A 15,328-nucleotide genomic window follows, 5' to 3' on the forward strand; every position below is an offset into this window, starting at 1 on the left:
GGTCAATGGTTTACACTATGATTTACATTTTGGATCACACACTGTTATAGGTTTTGACAAAATTTGAAGTGGCCCATATCCATTATTGCAAGACCATGAAGAACAGTTCTAATGCCCTAAAAATTTCCTTCATCTATTCTGTTCTTCCCTCCCCTCCCCTTGGAATCCATGATACTCACTAAGTTTCAATTTTAGAAGAATAAGATTCATACTTACCTGCAATAATATTGAGGGCTTGACATATTGGTCTATTTTCTTTTTTCAGGCACTGCCTATATTCTCAAAGGATTCTTGTCCTTCTAGTTGATAGCATAGTAGGACTCCCCAGGATAGAGGTTTGATATTTTCTTGAATATTGTGTGGTTCACCACTGACATAACACACTACAACAAAATGAACACTTACATATTCCATAGAAGCCTGCTCCATGTATGCCCTGTCCCATGTACCCCACCCACATCCAATATCTTACACCAGTAATCCTCCCCTGCCATATTTGACAAAATAGCATTCCCAACATTTTAGTTTTAACCACAGACCTGCAAATCCCGAGTTCACCTGCTCCTTCCCCCTGGCCCTCCCCCTGGTTCCATGACTAGTACAACCCAACCCTCCCAACCTGCTCCCCCTCACAGATCAACACCACCAAACCCAATCACATCACTGTACCATTGTTATGCTCATCCACTGCATAACTACATCCTTCCACCTATAGTAGATTTTGCCCATATGGGCATTGGCTCACCACCCTCTACACCTTTCTGTCTCCTGTAAACCTATCTTCTAGCTCTAGCTCTAGCTCTGTGAGTCTGCTCAATTTGCTTACTTCATATCAGTGAGATCATGTAATATTTGTCTTTCATTGCCTGGCTTACTTCACTCAACATAAGGTCTTCAAGATTCACTTGTGTTATCCTGTGTGTTAATACTGCATTTCTCGGGAAGTGGACTTGGCCCAGTGGTTAGGACGTCCGTCTACCACATGGGAGGTCCACAGTTCAAACCCTGGGCCTCCTTGACCTGTGTGGAGCTGGCCCATGAGCAGTGCTGATGCGCGCAAGGAGTGCCATGCCATGCAGGGGTGTCCCCCGCGTAGGGGAGCCACGCGTGCAAGGAGTGCGCCCCGTAAGGAGAGCCACCCCGTGTGAAAGAAAGTTCAGCGTGCCCAGGAATGCCACACACATGAAGAACTGACACAGCAAGACGACGCAACAAAAAAAGACACAGATTCCTGTGCTCTGACAACAGAAGCAGACAGAGAAGAGCACGCAGCAAAATGGACACAGAGAACAGACAACGGTGGGGAGGGGAAGGGGAGAGAAATAAAAATAAATCTTTTTTTAAAATAATGCATTTCTTCTTACATCTCAGTATAATCCATTGTGTGTATATACCACAGTTTGCTTATCCATTCATTTGTTGATGATGGACATTTGGGTTGCTTCCAACTTTTGGCAATAGTGAGTAATGCCTCTATGAAATTGGTGTGCATATATCTATTTGTGTCTCTGCTTTCAGTTCTTCTGGGTATGTACCCAGCAGTGGGATTGCTTGATATGAGAACATTAGTAAAGAGAAATTTTAAAAAGGTATTAAACAGAATTACCGGAGTTTCAAAATAAATGAATAAAAAATTCCCAGGAGGGTTTCAACAACAGACTAAAGCTGACAGAAGAAAGAATCAGTGAACTTGAAGACAAGACACTTGAAATGAGAAAGGCTGAGGTGCAGAAAGAAAAAAAGAATTATAAAATGCAAAAATAGCCTAAGATGGGCAAGTTGATGTGCCTCAAGTGACCGAGTTCCCGCCAACCATATGAGAGGTACCTGGTTCAGTTCCCAGTGTCTCCTAAAGAAGACAGTGAGTTGGCACGATGGGCAGGTGTGGCAAGCTAACATAACAAGAGACACAAGAAGAAAAACATAATGTGAGATCAAACAAAGCAGGGAGCAGAGGTTCCCAGTGCCCCCTAAATAGGATGAGCAAAACAGTGAGCTGATACGATGGGCAGGTACAGCAAGCTGATGCAACAAGATGACACAGGAGACACAAAAAGAAAAACACAATGAGACCCAACCAAGCAGGGAACAGAGGTGCCTCAAGTGTTTGGGCACCTTTTACCCATATCAGAGGTCCCAGGTTCAGTTCCCAGTGCCCCCAAAAGAAATAAGGAAGACAAAGAGGCACAATAAGTACAAACAACAAGGGGGTGGAGAGAAATAGAAACAAATCTTTTTTAAAAAAAAATAGCCTAAGACACCTCTGGGACACAATCAAGCACACCAAAGATGTGAATATGGGGGAGCAGATGTGGCTTAAGCAGTCGGGTTCCTGCATTCCCAGGGCCTCCTAAAGAAGATGAGCAAATGCCGCAGCTAGCAGATGCCACGACAAGCAGACACCACACCACAACCAGCAGATGCCACACTGCAACCAGCAGATGCTGTAACCAGCAGAAGCCACAATAAGCGGATGCCACAATGAGCAGAAGCTACAACCAGCAGCAACCAGCAGATGCCTCAACCAGCAGTGCCACAATTGCCATAACCAGCAGACACCACAACCAGCAGATGCCACAACTGCCACAATGAGCAGACGCCACAACCAGCCGCAACCAGCAGAATCTGCAGCCAGTAGGTGCTGCAACTGCCACAGTGTGCAGATGCCGCAATGAGCAGACTCCATGCTGCAACCAGCAGACACCACAACAAGCAGAAGCCAGTCACAACCAGCAGCAACCAGCAGACACCAAAACCAGTAAGGAGCGGATGTGGCTTAAGTGGTTGGGCACTCACCTCCCACATGGGAGGTCTGAGTTCAATTTCTGATGCCTCCCAAAGAAGACAAGCAGATAACAATCAGACAAAGGCACCATCTCAGGAGTTTTAAAAAGAATAAAAATAAAATAAAAATAAACAAAGATGTGAATATGCACAGTCAAGAAGTCCAGAGAACACCAAACAGGATAAGCATGAAGAAAAATACACCATGTCATATATTGCTCACACCATTGAATGCAAAAACAAGAAGAGACTTCTGAAAACTGCAAGAGAAAAACAACATGGTATATACAAGGTAATTTCAATTAGATTGAGTGCCAATTTCTCATCACAAACATGGAGGCAAGAAGGAAGTGGATTGAAATATTTAAAATGCTGAAAGAATTGTCATTCAAGAATTCTATATCCAGTGAGACTTTCTTTCAAAAAGAAGTGAGTAATTAAGACATTACCAAATAAACAAAAGCCTAGGGAGCTCATCACCAATAGATTTGTCCTACAAGAAATGCTAAAGGGGTTTCTTCCTTTCTGAAATGAAAGGACACTAGACAGTAGTTCAAAGCAGCATAAAGAAATAAAGACCTGTGGTAAAGGTAATAATTTGGGTAAATATAAAAACCAGTATTATTATAGTATATTGTTTGGTATGTAACTCCAGTTCTTAGGCATACTGCATAAAAATTAGTGATAAATCTATGGTTTTGGACATAGCATGTACAAAGTTATAAGCGGTAATAATTTTTTTTAAATGTAGGGAGACAGTGGGGTATAGGAAAAGTATATGTATGCTATTGAAGTTAAGTTGATATCATACCAGATGTTATTGTTACATATTTAGGATGTTAAATTTTAAACTCATGGTAATCAGAAGTAAAATAAATGAAAAGTATATCCAGATAGAAAAGAGAAGGCATTCAATATGGTCCAACACAAAAAAATCAAACAAATAGAAAAGTAGGCATTAACGGAAGACTTGAGGGAAAAAAATTATGGCATACAAGGGCTAACTAGCAAAAAGGCAGAAAAAATTCCTGCATTATTAGTGGTGACTTTAAATGTAATTGGAAGGGTGGGTGTAGCTCAGTGGTTGAGTGCCTGCTTCCCATGTACAAGGTCCTGGGTTCAATCGCTGGTAACCCCTAAAAAATGTGATTGGATTAAACTCTCCAGTCAAAGGACAGAGACTAGCAGAATGGATTAAAAAAAAAAAGCATGACCCAACTATATGCTGTCTGCAAGAGACTCATCTTAAAATCAAAGATACAGGTAAGCTGAAAATGAAGGGATGTAATATGTGTGTGTGTGTGTGTGTATCTTGCAAGTAGCAACCAAAAGAGAGCTAGGTTAGCTATACTAGTATCAGTTAAAATATACTTTAGGTCAAAAACAGTTACAAGGCCTGACGGTGGCTAAGCAGGAAATAGTGACTGCAATTGAAGGAGCAAGGGAGGCAGGTGGTGAGACGCCTGCACAATGTGAGCGCCCCTGAGCTCAGGGCCCTTGTACCTGAGGCGCTGAGTCAGCCCAGGCAGACATGAGCAGGAGGGCGATAGGGGGAGCCCAGGCTTGACTGGGGCAATGAAAGAGAGTGGGGTGCCTAGAAAACCCTGGACTTTTTGAAGTCATCACAAAATAAGGCAAAATAGCAACAGCAGGAGTTGCTGGTCAGGAGGTTAGAGTCCTATTTAAAATTGGATTTCTATATAATGGCCAAGTCACAGGAACTATGAAGACTTGCTGGGGCAGTCGCAGTGAATTTGAAAATAACTTTTCAATTTTGACACAATCACCTTGGCCTACAATCTGAACTCACTGCTGAGGCACACCTAACATTTGTGGGGTGTACTTCAAAATCTGCTCCAATGGGGGAGTGGATGTGGCTCAAGTAATTGAGTGCCCACCTCCCACATGGGAGGTCCTGGGTTCGATTCCCAGTGCCTTCTAAAGAAAAAACAAACAGGCAATGCGCAGACAATGAACAAACAGATGAGGGAGCCGTCTCAGTGGTGAGAAGGAGTTGGTTTTTTTTAAATCTGCTCCAGTGGATTGTCACTCCCTTGCAGAAAATGGTCCACCTTGCCTCCTCTTACCATTCCTCCAGGTGAAAACTTGGGACAACGTGAAGAAGATCAAGTTGCATGTGCTTTTAAGAAACTATCAGTAAATGGGATTTGTGCTTTCATCCCTCCCCATACGCCCATAAAAATCTTACCTTCCCTTTTCCCCTGTGTGACTCTTTGTGATCGCAATTCTAAGCCCCTTTCACCACTACCAATCTCTGAAGACCTCTCTCTGTATGAGACAGACTGTGACGTAGAATTCCTGATTAGCTTTTAGATGACTGTATACTTTCTGACTACAAATATGGTCTTCCCGGCAGGTGAAGCTTCCGTGAGTGTGAACAGATCCATTACATGTATCTTGATACCATAGCTTTTTCTGCAACAGAAGATCTCAACTAGGCATGTGACCAAATGAATGTTGTCCAAACTTCAAATCCTCCCCACCTCAAACCCAACAAAGATTAAGTAATCATTTAGGACCAGCTGGGGCTTTTAACAAGCAAATCATTAAGATATCCAGCTATTACACAGGTTTCCCCCAGGGTTCCCATACCTCCTAGGTCAGAAAAAACTGATTATAGAAGGTGGTCAGCAGAAGTGACTTCTAGCACATACAGTGATGAAGACCTCCCAAACTACCAATTAAAGAAGCTTTATCATGGAGTGACTGCCATATGCCAAGCCCTAAAAGCCTTCTGCCTTAGCTCAATGGGGTCCTGCCCCTTTCTCAGAGGTTTGCTTCTGACCTCAAATATGTCAGTAGCAAAACCCGGCAAAGAAAGAACAGCAAAGGATCTGCCAGTAAGGTTCCCTGCATTCTACCCGTTATTGAAAATGGAAAGAAAGTTAGTTCATCACATTATTTCCTGTTACCTGAGACACCATCATACCTGGACAAATAAGGGGAAAAAAATAGGGAAGCAGGAGAAACCAATGCAAACACCCAAAATCTAGCCATTATCTGCTAGTTGTAGTATAGTTTCAGCCCCAGGAAAACTGTACCCCAAAACAAAAATGAGCTTAGTGAGCCATGTAAACTCTAAACATTTATCCTATATGGTTTCTCCTTAGACTTTGGAGTTATAATTCTGCAGAGGGCATACTCAGAGTGAATGGTTCTCAAGCAGTTTTCAAATCTGATTGAGAGTCACAGAAAAATCTTGTAAATTGCAAATAAATTTATTTGAGAGAGAGTTGAACTCTCTCTCTAAGAGGGAGGATTAGAGCAGTTGTGAAGTGTTGTTCTGCTGAGAAGTCCTAATTTTGTTAGTGCTGGAGAAGAGGCCATTCAAGTCTGCAATTTAAAGATGTGGCGGCGGACTTGGCCCTGTGGTTAGGGCATATGTCTACCACATGAGAGATCCGCGGTTCAAACCCCGGGCCTCCTTGACCCGTGTGGAGCTGGCCCACGTGCAGTGCTGATGCGCACAAGGAGTGCCCTGCCATGCAGGGGTGTCCCCCACATAGGGGAGCCCCACGCGCAAGGAGTGCACCCCGTAAGGAGAGCCGCCCAGAGTGAAAGAAAGTGCAGCCTGCCCAGGAATGGTGCCGAACACACAGAGAACTGACACAACAAGATGATGCAACAAAAAGAAATACAGATTCCCGTGCCGCTGACAACAACAGAATCGGACAAAGAAGACGCAGCAAATAGACACAGAGAACAACCTGGGTGGAGGGGGAGGGGAGAGAAATAAATAAATAAATCGTTTTAAAAAAATAAATAAATAAAGATGTGATGATGGAGGGGGGTGCATATATCGCATATGATGTATAGCCTTGTTCTATAACCATTGACCATAGTGATAGGTTAACCAACTAGATACTATCTTAGCGTAATAAATATTCAGAATAATAAAAACTCAAACGGTGAAAATGACTCTTGATAGATTGAAAGTTAGCAAACAGAAGAAAATACAATGTTGTTTAGATCAAAATTATTTTTAAAAGTATTATTTCTGTTTGGTAAGTTTGAAGACTTCTGGCTTTTAGGTTTGTTATATTTTGTTCATTTACTTTTTTATTTTTTTGAGGTACCAGCACTGGGAATTGAACCTGGGACCTTGTATGTGGGAAGCCAGCACTCAACCACTGAGTCACATCAGCTCCCTTCAGCTGGTTTTTCCATTTTTTTGCTTGTTAATTGTTTTTGTTTTTAGGAGGCACTGGGGACCTAACCTGGGACCTCCCATGTGGGATGCAGGCAATTAACTGCTCTATATTTGCTCCTCTGATTCATCTATTTTTGCAAATGGTATTTCCATTGATGGCAGGGTATACATTCTTTTCTATGATTTTAACTACCTAGTTTAAAAACCATCCTGAGGTCTAATATTTCTAGGTTTTGAGTTTTTATTTTGCTGAGGGGAAAAGATAGCAGTTTATCTGGCAACCATATTTTCATCTCTACTTATCTCATAATTTGAAAAATGAAAAGATGATAGAACTTGTAAATAATTTTCCTTACAATTCCTGCTTTATCCCACCTACTAAAATTGGCCTCTGAGTATGAGCCTCACAGAGACAGTGAGGCACTCTAGGCTCATAATGGAAAGCATGCTAGGTGCCAGTGTTCAGGTGTCAGTTTTAAGCATTATTGAAGCAGTTAGCTGTGTGATTGAGAGTGTTTTGTGCAGGGATGTGTGCTGTATTTTTTTGCTTTTGTTTTTTTAGACACTATTAATAAGCAAATACAACACAAACTGGCCTTATGTTCCTGGTTCCTATTCAGTATTTGTAGGAGATTTCCAGGGGTCACATCAGGATCTTTCTGCTTTTAATCACAATTGGCTGCTCTGCTGCTTCAGTTTGATCCAGTGAGATGCACTGCTTGTGCTCATATTTTCATGTGCTTTACTGTGTTTATCTTGTATAGATGAACACAAAAGAGAAGGTGCTCACTCATGGTGGTACACTACCACAGTGTTCTCTTGACAGTTAAACAGGTTGTTTACCATTTAAACTGCTGAATGATATTATTTGAGCTACTGTACATTTAGGACAACAGATCTTACAGTGATTAAAGGCAAAATGTCAAAAAAATTTTAATTTTTTCTCATTATGTTTTAATATCCCAAATTTTTATTTTTTAAATGTTTTGTATTTTATTTTGTATTTTTAAAACTATCATTATTATTTCATTTTCTTATCAATTATATTTGGCTATTATATTGACTTCATTTTTTTTAAGATTTATTTATTTATTTACTCCCCCCTTTGCAGCTTGTTCCTTTCTCTGCTGTCTCTTCTCTGTGTCCATTTGCTGCGCATTTTTTCTGTATCTGCTTGTCTCCCTTTGTTGCGTCGTCTTGATGCACCAGCTCTCTGCGGTGCACAGGCTGTCAGCTCTCTGGGCCACCTTGGCCATCAGCTCTCCACAGTACACGGGCCAGCCTGCCTTCACAAGGAGGCCCTGGGAGCGAACCAGGGCCTCCCATATGGTAGACGGGAGCCCAGCTGACTGAGCCACAGCCACTTCCCTATTGACTTCATTTTTGAAGAAGTTTTGGATCACAGAAGGGTTACAACTGTGGCAGGGGAGGATCATTGGTATGCGGTGTTAGTGAAAAGGGATACGTAGGAGGAAGCTCACCTGGGCATACATAAAATGCATACAGGGAGGTGGACTTGGCCCAATGGATAGGGCGACCTCCTACCACATGGGAGGTCTGTGGTTCAAACCCCGGGCCTCCTTGACTGGTGTAGAGCTGGCCCGTGCACAGCACTAATGCGTGCAAGGAGTGCCGTGCCACGCAGGGGTGTCCCCCACGTAGGGGAGCGTGCAAGGAGTGCACCCTGTAAGGAGAGCTGACCAGCGTGAAAGAAAGTGCAGCTTGCCCAAGAATGGCACCGCCCACACGGAGAACTGACACAAGATGATGCAACAAAAAGAAACACAGATTTCCAGTACCGCTAATAAGGATAGAAGCAGTCACAGAAGAACACACAATGAATGGACACAGAGAGCAGACAATTGAGGGGCAGGAGGAAGGGGAGAGAAATAATAATAATAATGTTGATGATGATGATGATGATGCATATAAATGTGTTCAAATGTTTGTGGGGCATTGTCACAGTGGGTGGAGATTAATCCAATAACCGAAGGAATATCAAATCCCCATCCTGGGGAGTTCTGCCACATTCTTTAATGTGGCAGGAATCCTCCAAGTACAGGGGCAATGACTAGTGAGAGAGAATGGTCTGTTGATGGACCCTTCATATTGATATGTGTACTTATGAACCTTTACTTTTGAAATTGAAACTTAGCCTGGTATTATAGGGTGCCTAAAGTTGCCTGCTAAAACCTCCTTGTTGCTCAAATGTGGCCTCTCTCTAAGCCTAACTCAGCAATATAAATACATTACCTTCCTCCCAGCATGGGACCTGACTCCTGGGGATGAGGCTCCCTGGCACCTAGGAATTACTACCATACACCAGCTAGCAATGCAACTGGAAAAAGACCTTGATAAAAAAGGGGAAAGGGTAAAGACAAACGAGTTTGTATGGCTAAGAGACTTCATAGTGAGTCAGGAGTTCATTCCAGAGGTTACTCTTATGCATGTCTTACCAGGATCTCTTTGACTATCAAGTAGATACGATCCCAGATAGCAGGGCCCCTGCGGGCTCTGGAGACATCCAGACACTATAGTCAGGGCAGGCAGCTCAGGAGTTTGGTAACTTGCCAGTGGGCCCTACTTTGGAATTTATTCCCCAGAGTGACAGAGTTGGACTCTGCGGTTTCTCTGCACATTGTTCTTCTATCCTTCTATTTGAAACTCTAATTAGTACTAGAGTTGGTAGGTGTACATTCAAGAGACTTAAATCTTTGAGCTGTCCTTGTGCCAATTGGGCCCTGAATTCCAAAGGAGTTGCAACACCTACTCTCTAGCTCATTGGTCTCACGCAGGACAATTAACATGGAGATGATGACAGAAAACTACCATTCCAAGGAACTGAGAGAATCTACAACTGCAAGCAAGATAGTCCCATCCATCAGCCCTATGGGATCACAGCCCCTTCTCAATTAAAGTTGGAGTGGACATCACCTTCCCAGAACCCTTAAGATCGGGGAATGAACTATGGACTAAAGGTGACTTACTGGTATTTTACTATAGACTTATTGTGACTCTAGGAATGGAAGAAATTATATCACTGATTAGAGGCAGTGGCCACTGGAGGTTCTAAGGGCAAGAAGAGGGAAAAACAGGTGTAATACAGGGGCATTTTGGGGTCTTGGGAATTGTCCTGAATGGCATTGTAACAATAAATACAGGCCATTATAAATCTTGCCATAATCTATAAAATTTGGTGGGAGAGAGTATAAAATACAATGTAAACTTTAATCCATGTTTAGTGGCAATGCTCCAAAATGTGTTCATCAGTTGCAATGAATGTACCACACTAATGAAGGATGTTGCTAATGAGGGAAAATATGGGAGGTGTGAGGAGCAGGGCAAATGGGAATATTTTTTATGTGACATTTGTATAATCTAAGTATCTTAAAAATAAATAAATAAAGCATATTACTTACTACTTATCAAAAAATAATAAAGTTTATTATATTTTCGTATGAACTAAATGAAGGGTAAAACATGCTTTAGGAAAATGCACTGATTTCTGTATTATATGTACAGTATTGGACAAAGGATTTTATTCATTTTCTTGCATTATTTTGAATATAATATTGTCTTTTGATTTTAATAAACTTATAACACTTATTTTAAAAAACAGTTATAAGGGACAAAGACTATATACTGATAAAGGGAACAATTCAACAAAAAGATGTAACAATTTTAAATACATATGCACCTATCAGCAGAGCCCCAAAATATATGAAGCAAATACAGAAAGGGAGAAATTAACACTTCTACATTAATAGTAGCTTAACACATCACTCTCAATAATGGATAGAACATGTAGACAGAAGATCAGTAAAGAGGGAAACAGACTTGGCCCAGTGGTTAGGGCGTCCGTCTACCACATGGGAGGTCTGCGGTTCAAACCCCGGGCCTCCCTGACCCGTGTGGAGCTGGCCCATGCGCAGTGCTGATGTGCGCAAGGAGTGCCCTGCTACACAGGGGTGTCCCCCGCATAGGGGAGCCCCACATGCAAGGAGTGCACTAAGTAGAGCCGCCCAGCGCGAAAGAAAGTGCAGCCTGCCCAGGAATGGCGCCGCCCACACTTCCCATGTCGCTGACGACTACAGAAGCAGACAAGGAAACAAGACGCAGCAAATAGACACAGAGAACAGACAACTGGGGGAGGGGGGGAATTAAATAAATCTCTTAAAAAAAAAAAGATCAGTAAAGAAACACAAGACTTGAACAATACTCTAAACAAACTAGAACTAAATAAAACATTTCACCCAACAAAAACAAAATATAGCCTTCTCAAGTGCACATGGATCATTCTCATGATAGACCGTATCTTAGATCACAAAACAATCTCAATAAATTCAAAAACATTGAAATCATACAATGTATCTTCTTCAACCACAATGGAATTAAACTAGAAATCAATAACAGACAGACAAATAGAAAATTCACAAATAGGTGAAAATTAAACAACATACTCTTAAACAACCAGTGGGTTATAGAGGAAACAACAAGCAAAATTAGGAAACATCTCAAAGTAAATGAAAATGAATATATAACACACCAAAACACGGGATGCATCAAAGCCAATGCTAAGAGGGAAACTTATAGCACTAAATGATTACATTTTTTAAAAAAAGAAACACTTCAAATCAGAGACTTAACAACAAAACTAGAAGAAATAGAAAGAGAAGAGTAACTAAACTGAAGCAACACAAGGTAGGAAATAAAAAGGACTAGAGCAGAGATAAATAAAATAGAGAATAATAAAACAATATAGAGAGTCAACAAAACCAATAAGATCAGTAAAATTGACAAACTCTTAGCTAGACTAACAAAGAATAACAGAGAGGATAAAAATAACAAAACTCAGAATGATAAGGGGGTGTTATTACCGACCTATCCGAAATAAAAAGAACTATAAGAGGATACTACAAACAATTGTACATCAATAAATTAGATAACCTAGATGAAATGGACAAATTCTTAGAAACAACAAAACTACCTACATTGACTCAAGAAGAAATAGAACAATGTGTTGGCTGGTATGGGTATGGGAATCTTATATTTTATGTATGACTGTTCTGTAAACACACAGTTTCTCTAATTAAAAAAATATTTTAAAAAAAGAATAGAAGATTTCAACAAACCAATTACTATTAAAGAAATTGAATAAGTAATTTTTTAATCCTCCAAAAATAATAATAATGAAAGCCAGGACCAAATGGTTTCACAGAGGAATTCTACCAAATATTCCAAGAAGACTTAAATCCAGTTCTGCTTGGACTCTCGAAAACAGTTATGAAAACAAAAATAAGGAGGGAACAGCCCCCAATTCATTCCACAAGGGCAATATCACCCCCATATCAAAGCCAGGTAAAGATGCCACAATAAAAGAAAACACAGGTCAACATTTCTTATGAATATAATTGTAAACATCCTCAACAAAATATTAGCAAACTGAATCCAACAGCACATAGAATTAGAAAACATGATCAAGTGGGGTTTATCCCTGGTATGCAAGGTGGGCTCAGCATAAGGAAATCAATTAATGTAATATACCACAATAACAGAATGATCACCTCAATTGAGGCAGAAAAGGCATTTGACAAAATCCATCATGCCTTCTTGATAAAAGCATTAAGAACAATAGAGATAGAGGGAAACTTTCTCAATATGATAAAGGGCATATACGAAAAACCCACAGCTAAAATCATTCTCAAAGGTGGAAGAGTGAAATCTCTCCATCTAAGATCAGGAGGAAGGCAAGGATGCCCACTCTCACCACTGTATTCAGCATTGTGCTGAAAGTTCTTGCCAGAACAGTTAGTTAAGAAAAAGAAATATAAAGAATCCAAATTGGAAAAGGAAGAAGTAAAACCTTCCTATTTGCAGATGAAATGATCCTATAAACAGAAAATCTTAAAAAATCAACAGCAGAGCTCCTAGAACTAATAAACAAATTCAACAAAGCTGAATGGGCAGCAAAAATCAATAGTTTTTAAATACTAATAATAAACAATCAGAAGAGATCAAGAAAAAAGTCCTTTTACAATAGCAATTAAGAGAATCTAATCTCTAAGGTAAATTAAACCAAGGATGTAAAGGACATATACATGGAAAACTATAAAACATTGTGGAAAGAAATTAAAGCCCTAAATAAATGGAAAGAAACTTTGTGTTCATGAACTGAAAGATGAAACATTGTTAAGATGTCAATTCTAGCCCAAGTAAATTTACTTATTTGATGTAATCTCAATCAAAATTCCAACAGCCTTCTTAGTAGAAATGGAAAACCCAATCATCAAATCCAGAATATACAAAGAAATCCTTCAACTTAATAACAAAAGACAAACAATCGAATTTAAAAATGGGAAAAAGACTTGAACCGATATCTCCAAAGAAGATATGCAGGGAAGATATGCAGGGAAGCGGACTTGGCCCAATGGATAGGGCGTCCGTCTACCACATGGAAGGTCCACGATTCAAACCCCGGGTCTCCTTGACCCCTGTGGAGCTGGCCCATGCGCAGTGCTGATGCACGGAAGGAGTGCCCTGCCACGCAGGGGTGTCCGCTACGTAGGGGAGCCCCACGCGCAAGGAGTGCGCCCCGTAAGGAGAGCTGCCCAGCGCAAAAGAAAGTGCAGCCTGTCCAAGAATGGCACTGCACACACGGAGAGCTGACACAACAAGATGACACAACAAAAAGAAATACAGATTCCCACTGCTGCTGATAAGGATAGAAGTGGTCACAGAAGAACACAGCGAATGGACACAGAGAACAGACAACTGCGGGGGGAGAGGGGAGATAAATAAATAAATAAATAAATCTTTAAAAAAAAAAAAGATATGTGAATGGCCAGAAAGCACATGAAAAGATGCTCTGCATCATTGGCCAAAAGGGAAATGCAAATCAGAACTATGTAAGATATCATTTCACAACCACTAGAATGGCTGCTTAAAAACACACACACACACACAGAGAAAATAAGAGTTTGGAGAGGACACGGAGAAATAGGAGCACTCATTCATTACTGGTGACAACGTAAAATGGTGCAGTTACTGTGGAAGACAGTTTGGTAGTTCCTCAGAAAGCTAAGTATAAAACTATCATAGACCTGGCAATGCCACTATCAGGTATTTACCCAGAAGAATTGAAAGCAGGGACTCAAATAGACATGTGCACACCAATGTTCATAAAAGCATTATTCACAATTGCCACAAGATAGAAGTAACCCAAGAGTCCATCTACCTATGAGTAGATATTATTAAATAAATAAAATATGGTAGATACATACAATGGATTATTATTTAGCCATGAAAAGGAATGAAATCTTGATACATGAGACACCATGGATGAACCCTGAAGTCATTATCTTGAGTAAAATAAGCCAGACACAAAAGGACAAATAGTGTATGATCTCATTGATTTGAAATAATTGACATAAGCAAACTCATAGAATCAGAATCCAGGGGACAGGATGGGGACAAGGAATGGGAAGTTAGGGCTTAAAATATGCAGGGTTCCTATTTGTAATATTAGTAATGTCTTGGTAATGGATGGTAGTGATGTTCATACAGCTATTGTGAATGTAATTAACAGTACTGAAATATATATATATCTGAATGTGATAAAAAGGGAAATTATAGAATGTATATTATGGTAACAGAATTTTTAAAATGTTTAATCCATGGAAATGCACTAAACTAGTGAACCATAAGTTAGCCATCGACTCTAGTTAATAGAATAATTATTAAAATGTGCTATCATCGAGTGTAATAAATGCTCCCCACCAATGCAAATTGTTAATAATAGAGTGATATATGGGAATCCTGTATTTTATGCATGATTGTTCTGTAAACCTACAACTTCTCTAGTAAAGAAAAAAATGTAAAGAAAAATGAGAATATGTAAAAGAATTGCTAATGTGCCATTTTTTTCATTATACATGCCAATGACTAACTTTATAGGTTATTATTAATTTTTTTAAAGATGTATTTATTTATTTATCCCCCCCGCCCCAGTTGTCTGCTCTCTGTGTCCATTCGCTGTGTGTTCTTCTGTGACCGCTTCTATCCTTATCAGCGGCACTGAGAATCTGTATTTCCTTTGTTTTCTTATCTTTTTTTTTAAAGATTTATTTATTTATTTTATTTCTCTCCCCTCCCCCCCCCCCAGTTGTCTGTTCTCTGTGTCTATCTGCTGCATGTTTTTCTTTGTCCACTTCTGTTGTTGTAAGCAGCATGGGAATCTGTGTTTCTTTTTGTTGCATCATCTTGTTGTGTCAGCTCTCCGTGTGTGCAGTGCCATTCCTGGGCAGGCTGCACTTTCTTTCGCGCTGGGCGGCTGTCCTTACAGGGCGCACTCCTTGCGTGTGGGGCTCCCCTATG

At 40.4% G+C, this 15,328-nt stretch overlaps 1 pseudogene; it reads left to right on the top strand.

Annotated features, from left to right (window-relative positions):
- The first annotated feature begins 2,671 nt into the window (after positions 1-2,671).
- On the top strand, positions 2,672-5,915 carry LOC101415038 (ERBB receptor feedback inhibitor 1-like; annotated as a pseudogene).
- Positions 5,916-15,328: the final 9,413 nt, after the last annotated feature.

Source organism: Dasypus novemcinctus, chromosome 3, assembly GCF_030445035.2.
Source record: "Dasypus novemcinctus isolate mDasNov1 chromosome 3, mDasNov1.1.hap2, whole genome shotgun sequence".
Classification (NCBI taxonomy): domain Eukaryota; kingdom Metazoa; phylum Chordata; class Mammalia; order Cingulata; family Dasypodidae; genus Dasypus; species Dasypus novemcinctus.